The sequence below is a fragment of the Mastigoproctus giganteus genome, chromosome 14 (assembly GCF_048544385.1).
Source record: "Mastigoproctus giganteus isolate SK-2022 chromosome 14, ASM4854438v1, whole genome shotgun sequence".
In the NCBI taxonomy this organism is placed as follows: Eukaryota; Metazoa; Arthropoda; class Arachnida; order Uropygi; family Thelyphonidae; genus Mastigoproctus; species Mastigoproctus giganteus.
Window position 1 is genome coordinate 49,408,219 of NC_143588.1, and position 15,839 is coordinate 49,424,057.

At 37.8% G+C, this 15,839-nt stretch overlaps 1 protein-coding gene across 6 annotated transcripts in view; it reads left to right on the forward strand.

Moving 5' to 3' along the window:
• The window catches only part of LOC150075131 (uncharacterized), a 215,691-nt gene that overhangs the window by 114,775 nt on the left and 85,077 nt on the right, over positions 1-15,839 (forward strand). The window lies entirely within an intron of this gene.

A 15,839-nucleotide genomic window follows, 5' to 3' on the forward strand; every position in this document is an offset into this window, starting at 1 on the left:
CTGACCTTTCCGCATCCTCCGTATTTGGTGGTGACGGGCTCGAACCCCGGTCTAATCAAGAAGCATGTGCTACGCACTGCTGCTCCTTCCCACCTGGCTACGGAGGCGCCCCTCTTTGTGCGTGCATTCCGAGAAAATGTGGCCTCCATTGGCACAATGGCCACACGAGACTGTTTTGTGCAAACAGTTTTGCACTGAATGTCCATTCCCCAGACAGTTAAAGCATTTAGAAACAACTGCAAAATAACGAAACCCGTGTGAGGAGAACCCCAGAAAAATACTGCCATTTTGCATTATATACTTGTATATATTTGGTGCTAATCCGATGACCCAGTTAGTAACACGATTTCCTGCACCAGAACTGAATCTGAATGTGATTCCTTGCCTCACCTCTTCAAAACTAAAGCCAAAGTCTTTCAAGTTTTTAATGTAGAGATCTTCTACAATGTCCTCTTTGGAATAATCCTTGGGGATATTGTATATCATAACCATGGGGCGTTGCAAACGGGGTTTATCCATAGCCAGACCAACACCAGTCATCGTTGTGGAGTTGCAAATGGTTTTTGCATCTGTAGAATTAGTCGTTTCGACTAGAACACCATTGTTTCTTAACAATCTAATAATCTTGATATTTCTGTGCTCTTTCCTTATTGTGTCAGTGACCTTGTTTTTGATGTCCTGACCACTAGTTATTGAACACTCAGGCGAAGGCCTTAATATTATTATATTGTTAGGATCACTACTAACTACACTTTTGTTCCTGGGTTTAACATATTCTGCAGTTATGGGTTCAGATTTATGGGGTGCAGACTGCCTTTGTTCTACACTCATGAATCTGACTTAGATTATGGGTGCCAGGTATACCTATCCACTAGAAACAGTGCAGTTTCGTGGCCAAGATCCTTTATACCATCAGGCATTACAAACATTGCCTGTAGAGTTTATAAATTAAAGCAGATGAACCATCTTTATTTTGCTGATAGAACAGTACAGTATATAATTGTCCCCTGCTATAGTGTGTCTCACTCAGCTCTTGTTCTCTATAAAGCTGATCTCGAAGGAACTAGTTATTGTTGATGACTCTTTTTTTGTCAGGGAGACGGGGCATATACTATGCAAGAAGGATAGGTGGAACAGGACCAGGGTATGTCTGCCAGGGGCAAAGGTTGATGACATTGGAGCAGATATAATCTTTTAAGGACACAAAAGGTGATATTGTTGTAAATGTTGGAACTAATGATATTAAGAGTAAGAGATCTGCAGATTTACTCACCAAGTACAGGTCAATGTTGAAAAAAAGTTGCGAGTTAGGGTTGAATGTGAAAGCGTCTGCAATTCTGCCCAGACATGATAGGAGGGAGTATATGATGAGAGCCTTGTCGATCAATTTGGCCCTGGAAAGATTGTGCAAGGCTCAAGGGGTAGAATTTTTTTCAGCCTGGTCTGTGCTTGTTAACAGGAGAGACTGCTTCTACAGGGATGGGATACACTTAAATAGAAAGGGTGCAAGAATATTTGCTGATGCTACCGAGGCAGAGTTAGGTGGGTCGGAAAACTGCTAGCTTTGGGGGGATACACGGACTAATAGATTAACAGTAGCCTTTGGCAGAGGTAAAAGTGATTCTTGCACTACTTCTATTGAAATGCAATTGAACAGCAGCCTGGAAAGTAAGGCAATGGGAATTTCCAGGGCTGCTGGGAGTCATAGACAAACAAGTAAATACATGGGCTCTGTTAGGGTAACTAAGAGTACAAACAGGTGGATGTATACTTGCATGTACACCAATGCTAGGAGTATAGTTAATAAATTCGATGAGCTTGAAGTGCTAGTCAAGATATCAAAGGCAGATATTATTGGGATATCAGAGACATTGTGTCACACAGACATAAGCAGTGCAGAACTGGAATTTGGGGAGTACAATGTGTACAGAACGGATAGACAGGACAGGAAGGGAGGAGGGGTTATGCCATTGGTTAAGAAACACATAAAATCTAAGGAAGTGCATCCAATTGATATGGGTGGAAAATGCAATGTTGAGTCTGTTTAGTGTGACAAGACACTGGGAAAGGAAAAATGAGAGTAGGTGTGTGTTATAGGCCTAATGAAGCTGATGAGTATAATGAGCAACTGTGCAGAGAAATAGAGTGGGCCAGTAAATTAGCGTGTCTTATTATAGGGATTTTAATTTCCCGGATATTGACTGGAATTTGTGGGTTGGTCACTCACACACTAGCAAGGCTTTTGTGGATTTATTGGATGATTGTTTTCTACAGCAGCATGTTCAGGAGGCAACTAGAGGGAGTAATACTCTTGATCTGATTATCAGTAGTGATTCTTCATGCATCAACAATCTGCAGATAAAGGAACCACTAGGTGGCAGTGATCACAGTGTGCCGAAGTGGGGTTTACTCAAAGAGGTAACTACCATCATGGAAGGGTTTTTGCTTTCGTAAAGGTGGCTACAGTTGTCTGAGACTGTATTTAAATTCTATACGGTGGACTCAACTGATGATGTTACCAACAGCAAATTCAAAATGGAAAGCATTCAAAGAATTAATCTTGGAAGCTACTAGGCTTTTCATACCAACAGAGAAATATTGTTCAAGATTTAGGCCTAAATGGATGTCAGATGAACTAATTAGATCTGTGGCAAGAAAAATGCATGGGATACATATAAATTAACATGTGACACAAAAGCCTATGATAGATATAAACTGGTCTGTAACCAAGTTACAAAGGAGATTAGTCAGGTGAAGGCAGATTGTGACAAACCTTTGGCAAAGGATGCAAAGAAAAACAGCAAAGAGTTCTTTACTTGTGTAAACTCTAGAAGGAAGGGGATGAATGAGATTGGTCTACTTGATATCGATGGTTCAACTGTTGATGATCCTGCTCAGGTAGCTAACAAACTAAATGAATATTTTGCATGGACGTTCACACATGAGGAGTTATTCAGGGAGGGGAATGTCAGAGGTGTATTCAACTCTGGCAGTAAGCTAGATAATCTTGTAATAACTGAGAGTAAAGTTGAGGAGAAATTGTTGAAGATAAACACAAGAAAGGCACCTGGGGTGGATGGAATCTAACCAGTTATATTAAAGGAGGCAGCAAAGGAAGTAAACGAACACTTAGCCATAATTATGAGAGCTTCCCTGGATTCAGGGGAGGTACTCATGGACTGGACTCTGATATTCCTTCTTTTTTTGTTGGACTAATCTCCTTTGTCGTTGCAGCTCTGGAGTCCACCATGGTCTTGCTCGAAGGCATTTTTCTTTTTATGGCGACTTCAGCTGCCTCGGTTATAATGTTGGTTATTATCTGTTGCAGTAGGCGCCTCCTTAGCCAGGTGGGAAGGTGCAGCAGTGCATAGCACACACTTCTTGATTAGACCGAGCCAGTCACCACCAAATACGGAGGATGCGGAAAGGTCAGGGAATGACCACCGCATATCCCGGAGCAATATGGCCTTAGTTGCTAATGCTCCTAAAAACCAAATAACAAACAAAACAAACATCTGTTGCAGTTTGTCTGGGTCCTCTCTTATTTCTCAGCCGTCCTGTCTGGTTTTCCCCCTTCTATCTTGGGCTCTACTGATGAGATGTTCTCAGAAGAGTTCCCAATTGGCTTTGGAGATTGCAAATCTGTTTAGCATCTTCCTTTCTGTTGCGGTTCTTGCTGTGGTTCTCTGTATCCGGTAGGTGATGGTATGGTGATCCGACGTGGTCCAAGCATTTTGCACCGTCCAGTCAATCACTTGGGAATCGATATTTCTCGTGGTTAGGGTGCTGTCGACGGTCGCCTCCCAAGGTGTATTACAGAAGGTTTGGAGACAGAAAGGTTTTTAACCGTTTTGAGTACTTAACTGGGATTTTGCAAGTAACCAGCATTATTTATCTGTATCCTGTGTTTGCCAGACCTACACTGGTCACCATGTGGTTGGCAGCAGGTATATAGAGAGAGAGACACCGATTATAATGCAGAGCCCACGTTGGTGCTTTGTAGTTGACTGGGGAGGGTGCCCCAGTATTGAGTTAGCCAGGAACTTTTCCAGTCTTCGGCCATTTCTGGTGCCTTGCTGGTCTGGCGTGGCTCTATGCCAGACTAGGGATTGACAATTGACGTCAGCACCTATTATTATGGTCCTCTGTCCCACTAGGGTAGTTTGGACATCCTTGAGAATGTAATGGCGAAGTCGATCTCGATGCCGGGTCTGCAGTAGAGAGAGACTGCGTATAAGCAGCCAACAGAGCTGATTATATGAGCACATGCTGCCCATGGCGTGATAACTGCTGGGATCTTGGTTACTGTAATTTCTGGGTTGTGGACTATAATTGATGCTCACAGTGTATCTTCATCGCTCTGTACTATTTTAAACCTGAGCGGGTATCCCCTAACCTGCTTCATGTGACTGTAGGGCTCTTGAAATTGGCGCCTCCGTAGCCAGGTGGGCAGGAGCAGCAGTGCGTAGCACACGCTTCTTGATTAGACCGGGGTTCGAGCCCGTCACCACCAAATACGGAGGATGCGGAAAGGTCAGGGAATGACCACCGCATATCCCGGAGCAATATGGCCTTAGTTGCTAATGCTCCTAAAAACCAAATAACAAGCTCTTGAATATGGATGAGATCTGCATTGTCTTCTTCTGCTTTTAGGTATACTTGGGCGACCACTGCTTTTGCACATTGCACGTTTATTTGGTGAATTTTTCGCACTCCGTCATTATATTTTTTGTGTTGCATACCCATAATCGGTTCTGAGTTGATATGTACACTTGAACTTTAGACATATCAAAAGTTCAAATGTTCTGAGTTGATATGTACACTTGAACTTTTGATATGTCGGACATTTTGGATCTCTTATGGAATGTGTATGACCTAGCCTTGGTAGCTTGCAGTTGATGCATATGAGGTCTTTTGCTGTTTGGGCAGCTACTGAAGTTGTGCCCCTTTTCGGAGCAGTGGCTGGACGTTGGTTCTGTTTGATTACATATACATGTGTGTTTCGTGTACCCATATTTGCAGCACCTAAAACTTTATCATAGCCCTGTGTTTTCTGTATACCTGTGGCCACTCCGCTCTATATAAATTGTTTGCTGTTCCCACAGGACTTGCCAGGCATCTGGGGCCAGCTCCACTACCCAGTTACAGTTTCTGCTGCTTCTGGCCCTTGTTTTATACTTGGGGATGACCATTAGCTTTTCGTCCCTCTCTGTAGGTTTTTCTTATAGATTTCCCCAGTTAGTCTCGGGGGTTGATATCTTGATCCACATCCAGGGTCCCGAGCTGGATATCATCATTCTTTTTCTTGGTGATTCCTTTCTACTTCTGTCTGTCTCTTTCTCACTCTCAGGGTAACTCAGGATTTTTTTTTTTTTTTGGCTGGTGCAGCATAAGCCTCATGCTTCCTTGCACCATATGGCTAATGATGATAATAATAATAATAATAACATCAAATATTATGACAGATAGCCCTTTTCTTCTTAGGGTTTCCATAGTAAGGCCCAAGGTTGGGATCTTTGCATTGGACATGATTATTTCCACTTCCTCCTTGGTCTCTGTTTCTATTACTATCCCTGGGTTTCTTGTTTTCCTTATTGCTTTAATTCGGGTAGCTCTGAGGGCTTCCTACAGGTTTTCCATTGCCTTCTTTATTTCTTTACTTGTATGTTCATCTTGTCCTGTTGGCTTTAGGATGACTATGTTGAGGGTTGGTAGGAGTGTTCTTCCCGGGGACACTGTTGCAGGTTTGGCGGCAGGTTCATTTATGATTGCAGTGGTGGTTTTGCTCCTCAGCACTTCTGAGTAGGTCAGGGCATGCTGTGGCATTTCTCTTGCCTCGTCTTGCCGGTATGCCTCTAATGTGGCATTTATATTTTCGTTCTCTATGTGGGTTTTGTACAGGATAGTTTCCAGTTTTGTCCACAGTGAGACAATGTCTGCTCGAATCGTTGTCACCCAATTGTTTCTGATTTGCGAAGATTTCCTCCAGGGCAGACCTGAGTATGAGAAACTGGTCTGGTACTGGGCCCCCTGGTAAGGTGGGGTCTAGGGTTTGCGTTTCTTTAATCATCTTGGTCAATTGATTTTGTTCCAAATTATTTTTGCTGGGGTCAGATTGTGACTCGGTTTCCTGTTCAAATTTCGGGACAACTGGTTTCTTTTTCTTTGAAAGTGGGGCCGGCTTTTGTTCCTCTGCATTGTCCCTAGTGCCATCAATCAGGATGGTTTTGGGTTTTTCCCCGATGTTATTCTCGGTTTGGTGGGGGTCTTCCGAAGGCATTTTTGGCCAGTTCAGAAAATCGGGGTATTCGGATTAGCGGTATTCTGTTTATATATCCTTGTAGCTGATTGAAAAAGATGAACTTTGGTGGGTCACACAAGTTCATGTGTTGTATGGTTGTCATACGGTGCCCTGGCAACAATTTGGGGTATCCCCACCCATAGTCACATGGGGGGGGAGAAGACAAGTGGTAAAATGCCCCTAGAGCAGTGTGATTGCTTCCCTATGAGGTTTTCTGGGGGCATCAAAGACTGTGGTGACATCAAAAATGTTGAAAAATGCATGTGAAAGAAGATTCCACACCACCATGGAAAGTTTATCGCGGGGGGGGGGGAAGAATGTCACTAAAAACATAATTCACTGTAGGCGCCTCCGTAGCCAGGTGGGAAGGAGCAGCAGTGCGTAGCACACGCTTCTTGATTAGACCGGGGTTCGAGCCCATCACCACCAAATACGGAGGATGTGGCAAGGTCAGGGAACAACCACCGCATATTCCCGGAGCCATATGGCCATAGTTGCTAATGCCTAAAAACCAAATAACAACAACAACAACATAATTCACTGTCTTTTAAACACAGTTTTAAGCACAGCTTGTTGGAGCAGCTTTTGCTCTGGATATCACAGATCGGGGCACCCTCCCCAGTCAAGTAAAAGGCGCCAACGTGGCCTCTGCATTATAATCGGTGTGTCTCTATATCCCTGCTGCCAGCCACATGGTGACCAGTGTAGGTCTGGCAAACGAAGGATACAGATAAATAACTGGTTAATTGCAAAATCCCAGTTAAGTACTCAAAAGTTCCTCACCTAGGGAGTCCACTGTAGTTTATAAATCACTGGATACACTTTTCCTGAAATAAAAGCACTAAGAACACATAATTTAATCCAAAAATCACGGAGCGATGTTTCAGCATGGCAGTAACAGCGGCAGCCATATTGGCGATCTTTTCTGTGGAGAAAGCGAGAGCTGGAAGCACATATTGTATCATTGTCCTTTGTATAAGGAGTTTAGGGAGGAATTAAGATCCTCAACAAAGAGATGATCACCGAACAATTTTGCTCCAAGCAAATGAATATTTACTTATTTGGGATGCCAGCTCTTATCAGTCTTTGCAGACTTTTGCCAGGAACACTTTCCAACATAGACATGCTTTTCTGGCCATCACAAATAACACTGGTATAAGTAACAAGGTGCAATAAAGTTACTTTGTATCTTAAGCTCTAAGTAGCTTTAAGTGTATTTTACCTCTTGTAAATAACTGTATATTTCATGATTTTTATCTTACCATTTGTACCCGTGCACTCATTTCGGCTGCCAGGTTGGGTATATTATATAAAGGATGTAGGTGTTTATGGTTGTGCAATTTTGATGGCTATGTATTCATAATTTGTATTAATGTTAGATACACTGTTGAAATGAAATTTAGCTTTGATTTCAGCACTCATTTTGTTAGTAGTCATATATCTGTTTGTATCTACTTGTAAATTTTGATAAAGTTGTACGTAACAATGCCAATAATGTTAAATTTAAAGAAGTCGTTGTTACAACTTTTTAATTTTCAGTTTATAGTACATTGTAATTTTGTGTCTATTTTGGGGATTAAGTATTGACTGCTGATAACTATGTCATTGTTCCTGCTAAATGTGGAGATTTCATTATTGTTAAATAGATTTTATTTATTTGTGAAACAAAGCGGAGTTGAACTAACATTCTAGCCGCTGCCCTATTCTAAAACATACTTTATTTTCTTAGGTCTTATTACTTTCATTCTTGCTCAATACTCTCAAGAATGCTCTGCACTTGACTTCGGCATCGTTGAACATTCAGTTTTTATTTTTGAAGTTTGTTTTATTTTGTTTTTCTAATGCAGCTTGACAAAATTCAAATGAATGTCGTTTGAATTTTGTAAATCAATTCACTAGAACTTGAGATGTCATACCAGTCATGAAAATATGTGTCAAGTACTCTAATCACACTACTGTTGCATCGAGTGTTCGGCACAGACTGGTGGTGGTGGGAGCATGGGAAGTGCCTCTGGCGGAGGCTGCAGATGACGTAATCACTTACGTGGTGCATGTTTTCGTGACCAATCAAATTTACTCAGTTGAAATTTTTGTAGGTGCCCACAAGGATGTTTCACATCAAAAAGGCGTGTAGCCACGAATTTGCCAATGCCCCCCAAAACCTAGCTATGCCTATATTTGACATCATCATCCGACTGTTCAGCTTTAGCTTGCATCTAGTGGTGAGTGTGGGGGGGGGCAGCCTCCCACATATAGTATTATTTGGGGCTGGTCCCTTTGAAAATTCTATAACAGGAATTTACTGTAGTTATATATAATTAGCATATACACATTAAGAATATGCCTGCAAATATGCCCACAGTGTGGCAAGCCAAAAATAAAAGGGGAAGGAAATAAGAATAAGGGTCTTGCAGAAGGAATTCATTTTTAAAATAATTATATGAATTCCTTCTGAATGAATTAAAAGACATGTCAGTTGACATAAATTTAGTAGTATTCCCTTAACGTTAGGAGGACTTAATTGCACAAAATATCACTATAAGTAGTATTGAAATCCAACCACAGCAACTTGACCACTATCATGAAACAAAAATAAAAAAGACATACCACGGAGCCCCATCTTGTCAGAAGGTGAACAAACAAGACAGACAATGGCAATGGAATCACTGAATTTTGAAAATTAAAGAAATCAGTGTGTTGTTGATCTGACAAACTAATCAGCCCAACAGTTATCAGATTTGAGTCATGGCAGTCCTTATGCTATGAGAAATTATAATACAACAGGTAAGAGCATTCACAACAGAATACAAAATCACTGTCAAAGAACACAAGTTAAATAAGAGTATGAAAATAAGAATTTATGCTTTAGATGGTAGTATGAGTGGCACATTAGCATCTTAGCTTACCACTCAGTAATGTACATAACAATTAATTCAAATTTAGTGGCACTTGGAAAATAACACCAATTCCAAATTACATGAAATATTGCTAAAAACTATAATGTGACCAATAAAATAGACCAACCATTATGCCCCATCTTGTCGAATTTCATTATTTCAAACATTAGACAAATCCATGCATCGCCGAACCAGTACACTGATCAACCCACAAATGTAGTGGATTTGAATAATGGTGGCCCTTGTGTAGCGAAAAATTATAATAGAACAGATCCAAGCACTCACATGGCAACACCAAACCACTGACAAAGTCACTGTTTAGTAAGAACATGTCTGGAAAAAATTATGCTGTAGATGACAGTATGAGTGCTGCTTTAGCATATCGACTCAATACTAACCATTTAACAAAGAATAAACTTTAACTAAATATGCAGGAGAATAGAAAAACATAAAAAGGAAAAGAAAGAAAATTAGTATAGCATTCACAATGGAATACGAAATTACTGGTTAAGAACACAAGTTAACAGTGGCGGATTTCCGCACAGGTGCACGAGGGCACGCCTGGGGCCTCTTAAATTGAAGGGGCCTCAAATCTCAGGTCTCAAAAAAAAAAAAAAAATAAAATAAATAAATAAATAAATAAAATTGTTTCATTTTAAATTTTTACGCTCATCTTTATTACCGTTACTGAATAAAACTATAATTTAATATGAGAAGTTAGTAAACTCTTATGCAAATATCCCCACATATCATATGAAATATCTATGCAAACTAAGTGAATCTGAAGTAGAATACATATTATCTTTAATGCTAGATTTTATGTATTAATGTTAGATTTGGGAGGGATGGTAGTTGTGTAATTTTTTCATTTAAACATTAGTTAAAATATGTATGAAAGAATTGCGCAACCAAAATGATTAAAACCACAACACCAAATCTAGAGTGCGTGCTATAGTAAAAACGTGCATGTAGAATGCACACTGTAGTGGTACCGAAAATATTTAGAGGGGGGGGGTCTCAAAATTGAATTGCGCCTGGAGCCTCTCAAGTGCTAAATCCGCCACTGCAAGTTAAATAAGAGTATGAAAATAAAAAATTATACTATAGATGGCAGTGTGAGTGGCATATTAGCATCTTAGCTTACTGCCCATATAATGCACATAACAAATGGTTAATAATCATTTTAATGATATTACACATAATTGGACTTGGTGCTATCTACCAGACACCTCTAAATTTTAATTAACTGGAATTTCATAAATTTATATTATTTGTTATTTTATTATTTTAGGAGTGTTCCTTCTGTAATACAGGCTGACCTCAATTAACATGATTAATTCGTCCCGCCAGCACATCGTGCAAAACAAACTCGTTAATCGAATATAATAATCAATAGGAAAAATTATAATTGGTCCTTGACCTTCAGGAATGTCCATAAAGAATTTTAAAAATACCTTTTAAATAACTTTAACTGTATACTATGTAAAAGATAATGAAAATAATTATGGAATTAAATGTTTATTGCCTAAAACAGTGGTTCCCAAACTGTGCACCGTGGAATATTTTAAATTTTCGAGGGAAACACAGCGATACTCGACATCTGTCAGACACTGCATGAACTACTACCTCGAGGTAGTTCACAGTTTCAACATTTCTTATTAAGTTGTTTGGACCTAACTGCTTAATAAACTGAACTGTTAGGTATTTCTTTTGGTCTAGGTGTTCCGTGAAAAAATTACTGAGACGTTAAGGGCACCATGAACCGAGAAAGTTTGGGAACCTCTGACATAAAATACACTGTGAAGAAACAATTTGTTACAGAAATATTTGAACAGAGTCGACTTTCTCTTTTCATCAATCAATTTGCGAAATAAATAACGCAGAGAACCTCAAACCTTTTGTTTGAGGTTCTCTGCGTTACGAAAGTTTTCATCTAGTTCTTTTACCATTATCTCCTTTGCGGTAACATTTTCATCTGGCTCATTTAAAAATTAGAATTTAAAAAATCCAATGCAGACTTGCATTTAAAAATTAGAATTTTTAAATGCAGATCTGCATTGACTTTATTAGCAGGAGACAAACAAGTAACACGTCTTCTTCCAATGGTTGATGGAACACACTGAGGCGGGCAGCAGGCAAACGTTTGTTTATTGCCCATCTGACGAGCAGTAAGCTTAACGCACAATTCAAATCTTTTTCAACCATCACATAAAATAAAATAAAATCGTGCTAACTGGAAATTTGCATCATGTAAAGTGAAAAGTGGTATAATTTTTTCAAATAGTGGTAACCGAAAAATGCGTTAATCGAACACGCGGTATGCGAGGCCTGGCTGCACTCTATCTCGATTCCCCCCTCCCCTCTCTCTTTTAAGTATTGGTTTACTTTTAACTTTCTATACTGGTTTTCCATGTCACTAGCGCCTGTTTCATGTACTTTAATTTTTATTTAAATTATAAGTATCATGTGGTGGATTATGTATTGCAGCCACTGATATTTGCTGTACTAATTTTCTTTTCTGTTTTTCTACTCACTTGCATATTTAGGTGTGTGTGTGTGTGTGTGTGTGTGTGTGTGTGAAGCAGTGAGCAGACAGAATCCACAAAACATCAGTTTTAGGTAATTGATGTGCCTCAGTTCATTTTCCATAGGAATCCACATGTAGAAATAAGTTCACTGCATTAACATCAGTTTCCCTACTATAATAAACAACTCACGCATGGTTGGGAGGGCATTCTTTATTCACTTCAAAATTATAAATCTATAAAAGCAAATATTTATCACAGTCCTTTTAGTAATTTTTATCTGTTAAATAACATTTGAAAAAAAATAAATTTTTTAGTTTGTAAGGTAATGTAAAAATGTGTGTTACACGAGCAATTTTCACGATTACTTTCAGTGACCCTCCCCTCAGTGTCACACCTCTGTGTCAAAGATTTTGAAAAAGCTGTAATCCCTAGGAACACTTGGGATCAGAAGAAATGATATGCTGATATTGCAGCTAAATCATCACTTCCTGTGAATAATCTTGATTATCAGTCTCCTAAATAGACTACAGGAAAATAGTACATAATAAAGTATTTTCCCAATCAAGGTTCAAAGCAAATTATATCAGATTAAACCTGTAATCAAAGTATGGTAGTCTTAGTCTGTGCAGGTACTGGAGAGGGGAAGTTGTTCTTGTTTGATTCTGCACAGAATATAGTCGTTGTACACATTCTTTTTTGGGGACTGATGACCCTCATATGTGCAACTACTGTGATACAGTTTTAACTAACCACCATGATTTTATTGACAGTCCTAATTTTTATAATACAACATATATGCTTTACTGCTTTTAATCATCTGATTGAGCTTTATACACTGTTAGGTTTTATCCACAGTGACCATGTGTCAGCTGTTTTCAACTTTCTGCAAATTTGTACAATTATTTAAAAATGGAACTTTTAATTTGTCTATATACTGCTTTATATAGATCTCTTTTGATGATGTAGTTTGTTATTTTCATTTTTATCACCCAATGTTAGTGTGTTGTAGCCTTTGTTGCTGATGTTCCAGTTATCTCCAAATCAGTCAGTCTGATAGATTCTTCCAAATTAACTACTGTCATGCACTATGCAGAATAAAAAACCAGTTATTAGGACTACTGGATACAAAACCATCATGCTGAAGCTTACATGGACCAAAACATGAGCTAAACACTATACGACCAAAACACTACATTTGAAAATGTAGTGTGCTTGTTGGAGCATGGGGTGGGGAGGAGTGTCCTTGTATTAGGCATTTATCTCAGTGACATCATTCTGAGTTTCCATAACTGGTTATAAATAAGATCTCAAAAGAGACATTTATTGCTGTTTACTTACATCATGTTATTATCCACATGGCTGTTCTCATGTTCTTCACTAGAAAATGAGAACAGCTACACTATATTACTATATCTACAAAATGTAATGTGATCAATTTTTCCACCTGCAAATAAACACTAGCACTTTTTATTATTATTATTATTATTATTGTTCAGCTGAAGTAGGTAGCTTTCCTTCACTTGGCAATAGCAAGTAAAGTCACTATTAGCTGGATTAGAGTAATTGATTTAGACAGCTAGTAAAGCTATCAATGTACAAAGAACAATCTATTTTCATGTAAAGGGCAGTCTACATACAAGTTTTAAAAGACCTAATGCACCTGTGATGTATAATTAATTTCTGATTTTAATGATTTATTGAATTAAAATTAACCCTGCCAACTGGTTAAATGTCAGCTACAGAAAAATATATTGGATTCTGTTTAATGTGTTTTATTGCTATAACACTGATCATTTACCAGTATTTGATGGTGGCTTTTGGCGAGGAAAAATTAACATTAGGGTGTTTGTAATTTTGGTCTAATTCCCTGGACAGCTAAAATAGAAACTCGATTAATTTGCTTGCACAACTCATAGTCATTATCTCCATTACTCACAGTTTTAATATGTAATGCAATTAATATAAAGATAATTTTACTCACATTGAATGTAAAACTTTTAATATTCTTTTTTTCACATAAATTATGATTTAAAAAATTAAAATAAATTTTCTGTTTATACTCTGGGATAACCACACAGAGGAGTTCACAAGATAATATGAGAAACAGCACCTTATTTAGTAGTCATGTGGGCCTGAGCCACAGTCACTCAAACCATGGCTGGTAATAAAGTTTTAAAATGTCAAACAAAGCTTCTGGACAAATTTAGTGTGTTTTTAACAAATATGTTTTCAGCAGCAGAAAAATATTTTTATTTGTCCGATATCATGTAATTCCTAGAACTTCTGTTAGTGCATGCAAAAGTATTAACTAACTCAGTTACAATCTTGGCTTCTGTTGCCAGTATACCATAAAACATCAAATCAAATCAAACAGTCATGCTCAATAACACACTATATTTCTGGAAAATGCAATCTAAATTGAATTGGATTGAAATTTCCAAAGAATACTACCTGAAAGATGCAACCTTTGGATTAAGACATTACATGAACCATCAAGATAAAGTATAGGAAAAATTTAATCAAACAATTAATTGATGAGGAAGTATTCATAACAGAATGCCCAAAGAAGCTTACACTGGCCAGTGTTTTTGACTTGGCAGAGATGGCATGAGGAACTGCCATTTACAATTGAGAAGTGTTGGGAATGAGGTTTGCATGAAGCATTGGCAATTCCAACTGACTCAGAAACAAAAAAAAAAAAAAAAAAAAAAAAGAGGAAGAGTTTGAGGGGATTTACTGAAGGAGACATTGACAAGGCAAATGCTGTTTATCAGGAACTGGTTATGCAATCTGGCAGTCACAACATTTATGACTGGATTCATATCGATGATAATTTTCCTATTTATAAACACGTAAGTGACTAATCGCTTGCAGCAAATGCTCTAAGTCTCCATGCCCAACCTTGTTATAGCAGTGACAAAAAGGAAGATGACACACCACTTTCTCTGCTCCTTAAAATAACATAGGCTTTTTCAGCCATGGAAACTGCACACTTTTAGATAGAATTCGTATCCTTAATTTGAAATCAATTATTGAAATTGCAAAAAAGAAGAAATGGTAGACAATAAAGCAATTGCATCTAGATTCATTTATTAAAAAAATCACAATGTAATCAAGTACTATGTAGACTCCATGAAGTACTCATATCAGGCAGTTATTTCAATGTCATAATGCATGTCTTGCTATTTCTGTGATCTTAATCTTTAGGTGCTTATTGATATATATTTTTTAAATTTGATAATGATAGTGTGCAGGTATTTTTGAATTTTATGTGTGGGCTTAGTTGTGTGAATTTTTGTTCTTAGCTATAAAATGACAAACATTTTTTTGTGATTTTATTGCTAAGAACAAAAATTTGAGTGAAATCTTTATTTCTAGCACCAGGGGAAAAAAAAAAAAATGTATATGATTACTATATGTTTTTTTATATAAATAGATAAAAAACATATAGTAATTATATAATTTTTTTTTTTACTCTATTTTCGCCCATTCACACAAGTCATTATTTGTAGGATGGTAGTTTCTACAGTCAAACATTGGTAAGTTTACGTCCAAATATGTAAATTCAATAAGATGCAGACTTACTTATAACACGGTCCAAAATTTTGGACCCATCGCCTGTATCATACCCGATCTATAGTTTTCAAAGCCATCAAAGAATGAGGAAATAAATAAATTCAGGTTTATGCCAGCTGTATTCGAGATCATGCACTTTCCATAATGGAAAAACTTATATGATTGTTATAGTGCTTGTACAGTGTCTTCCAAACATAACTGACACATTTTGATAGTAAACTTCCTTTTTATTGAAAAAATGCAGAACAGACCTGCTTAAGTGTTTTACATATTTGCGAATTTTATCTTGAAAATAAAGATAAATCTCCCAAATGTGATAAAATAAAGAAAAATGTAATAAATTTACACCTTCCAATGTATACACTCTTGAACACGGATAAAATTAGTTATAACTCTGCAGAGAATTTCTTCATTTATACTAGTAATTTCTTTGTAAACATGTCTTTAATTCTTCAGTAATTTGTGGTTTACTTGTTTACGTGACTTTTGAAGTATCCTTATAATAAGTCGGGTGCTGTAAAATCAGTAAATATGGCC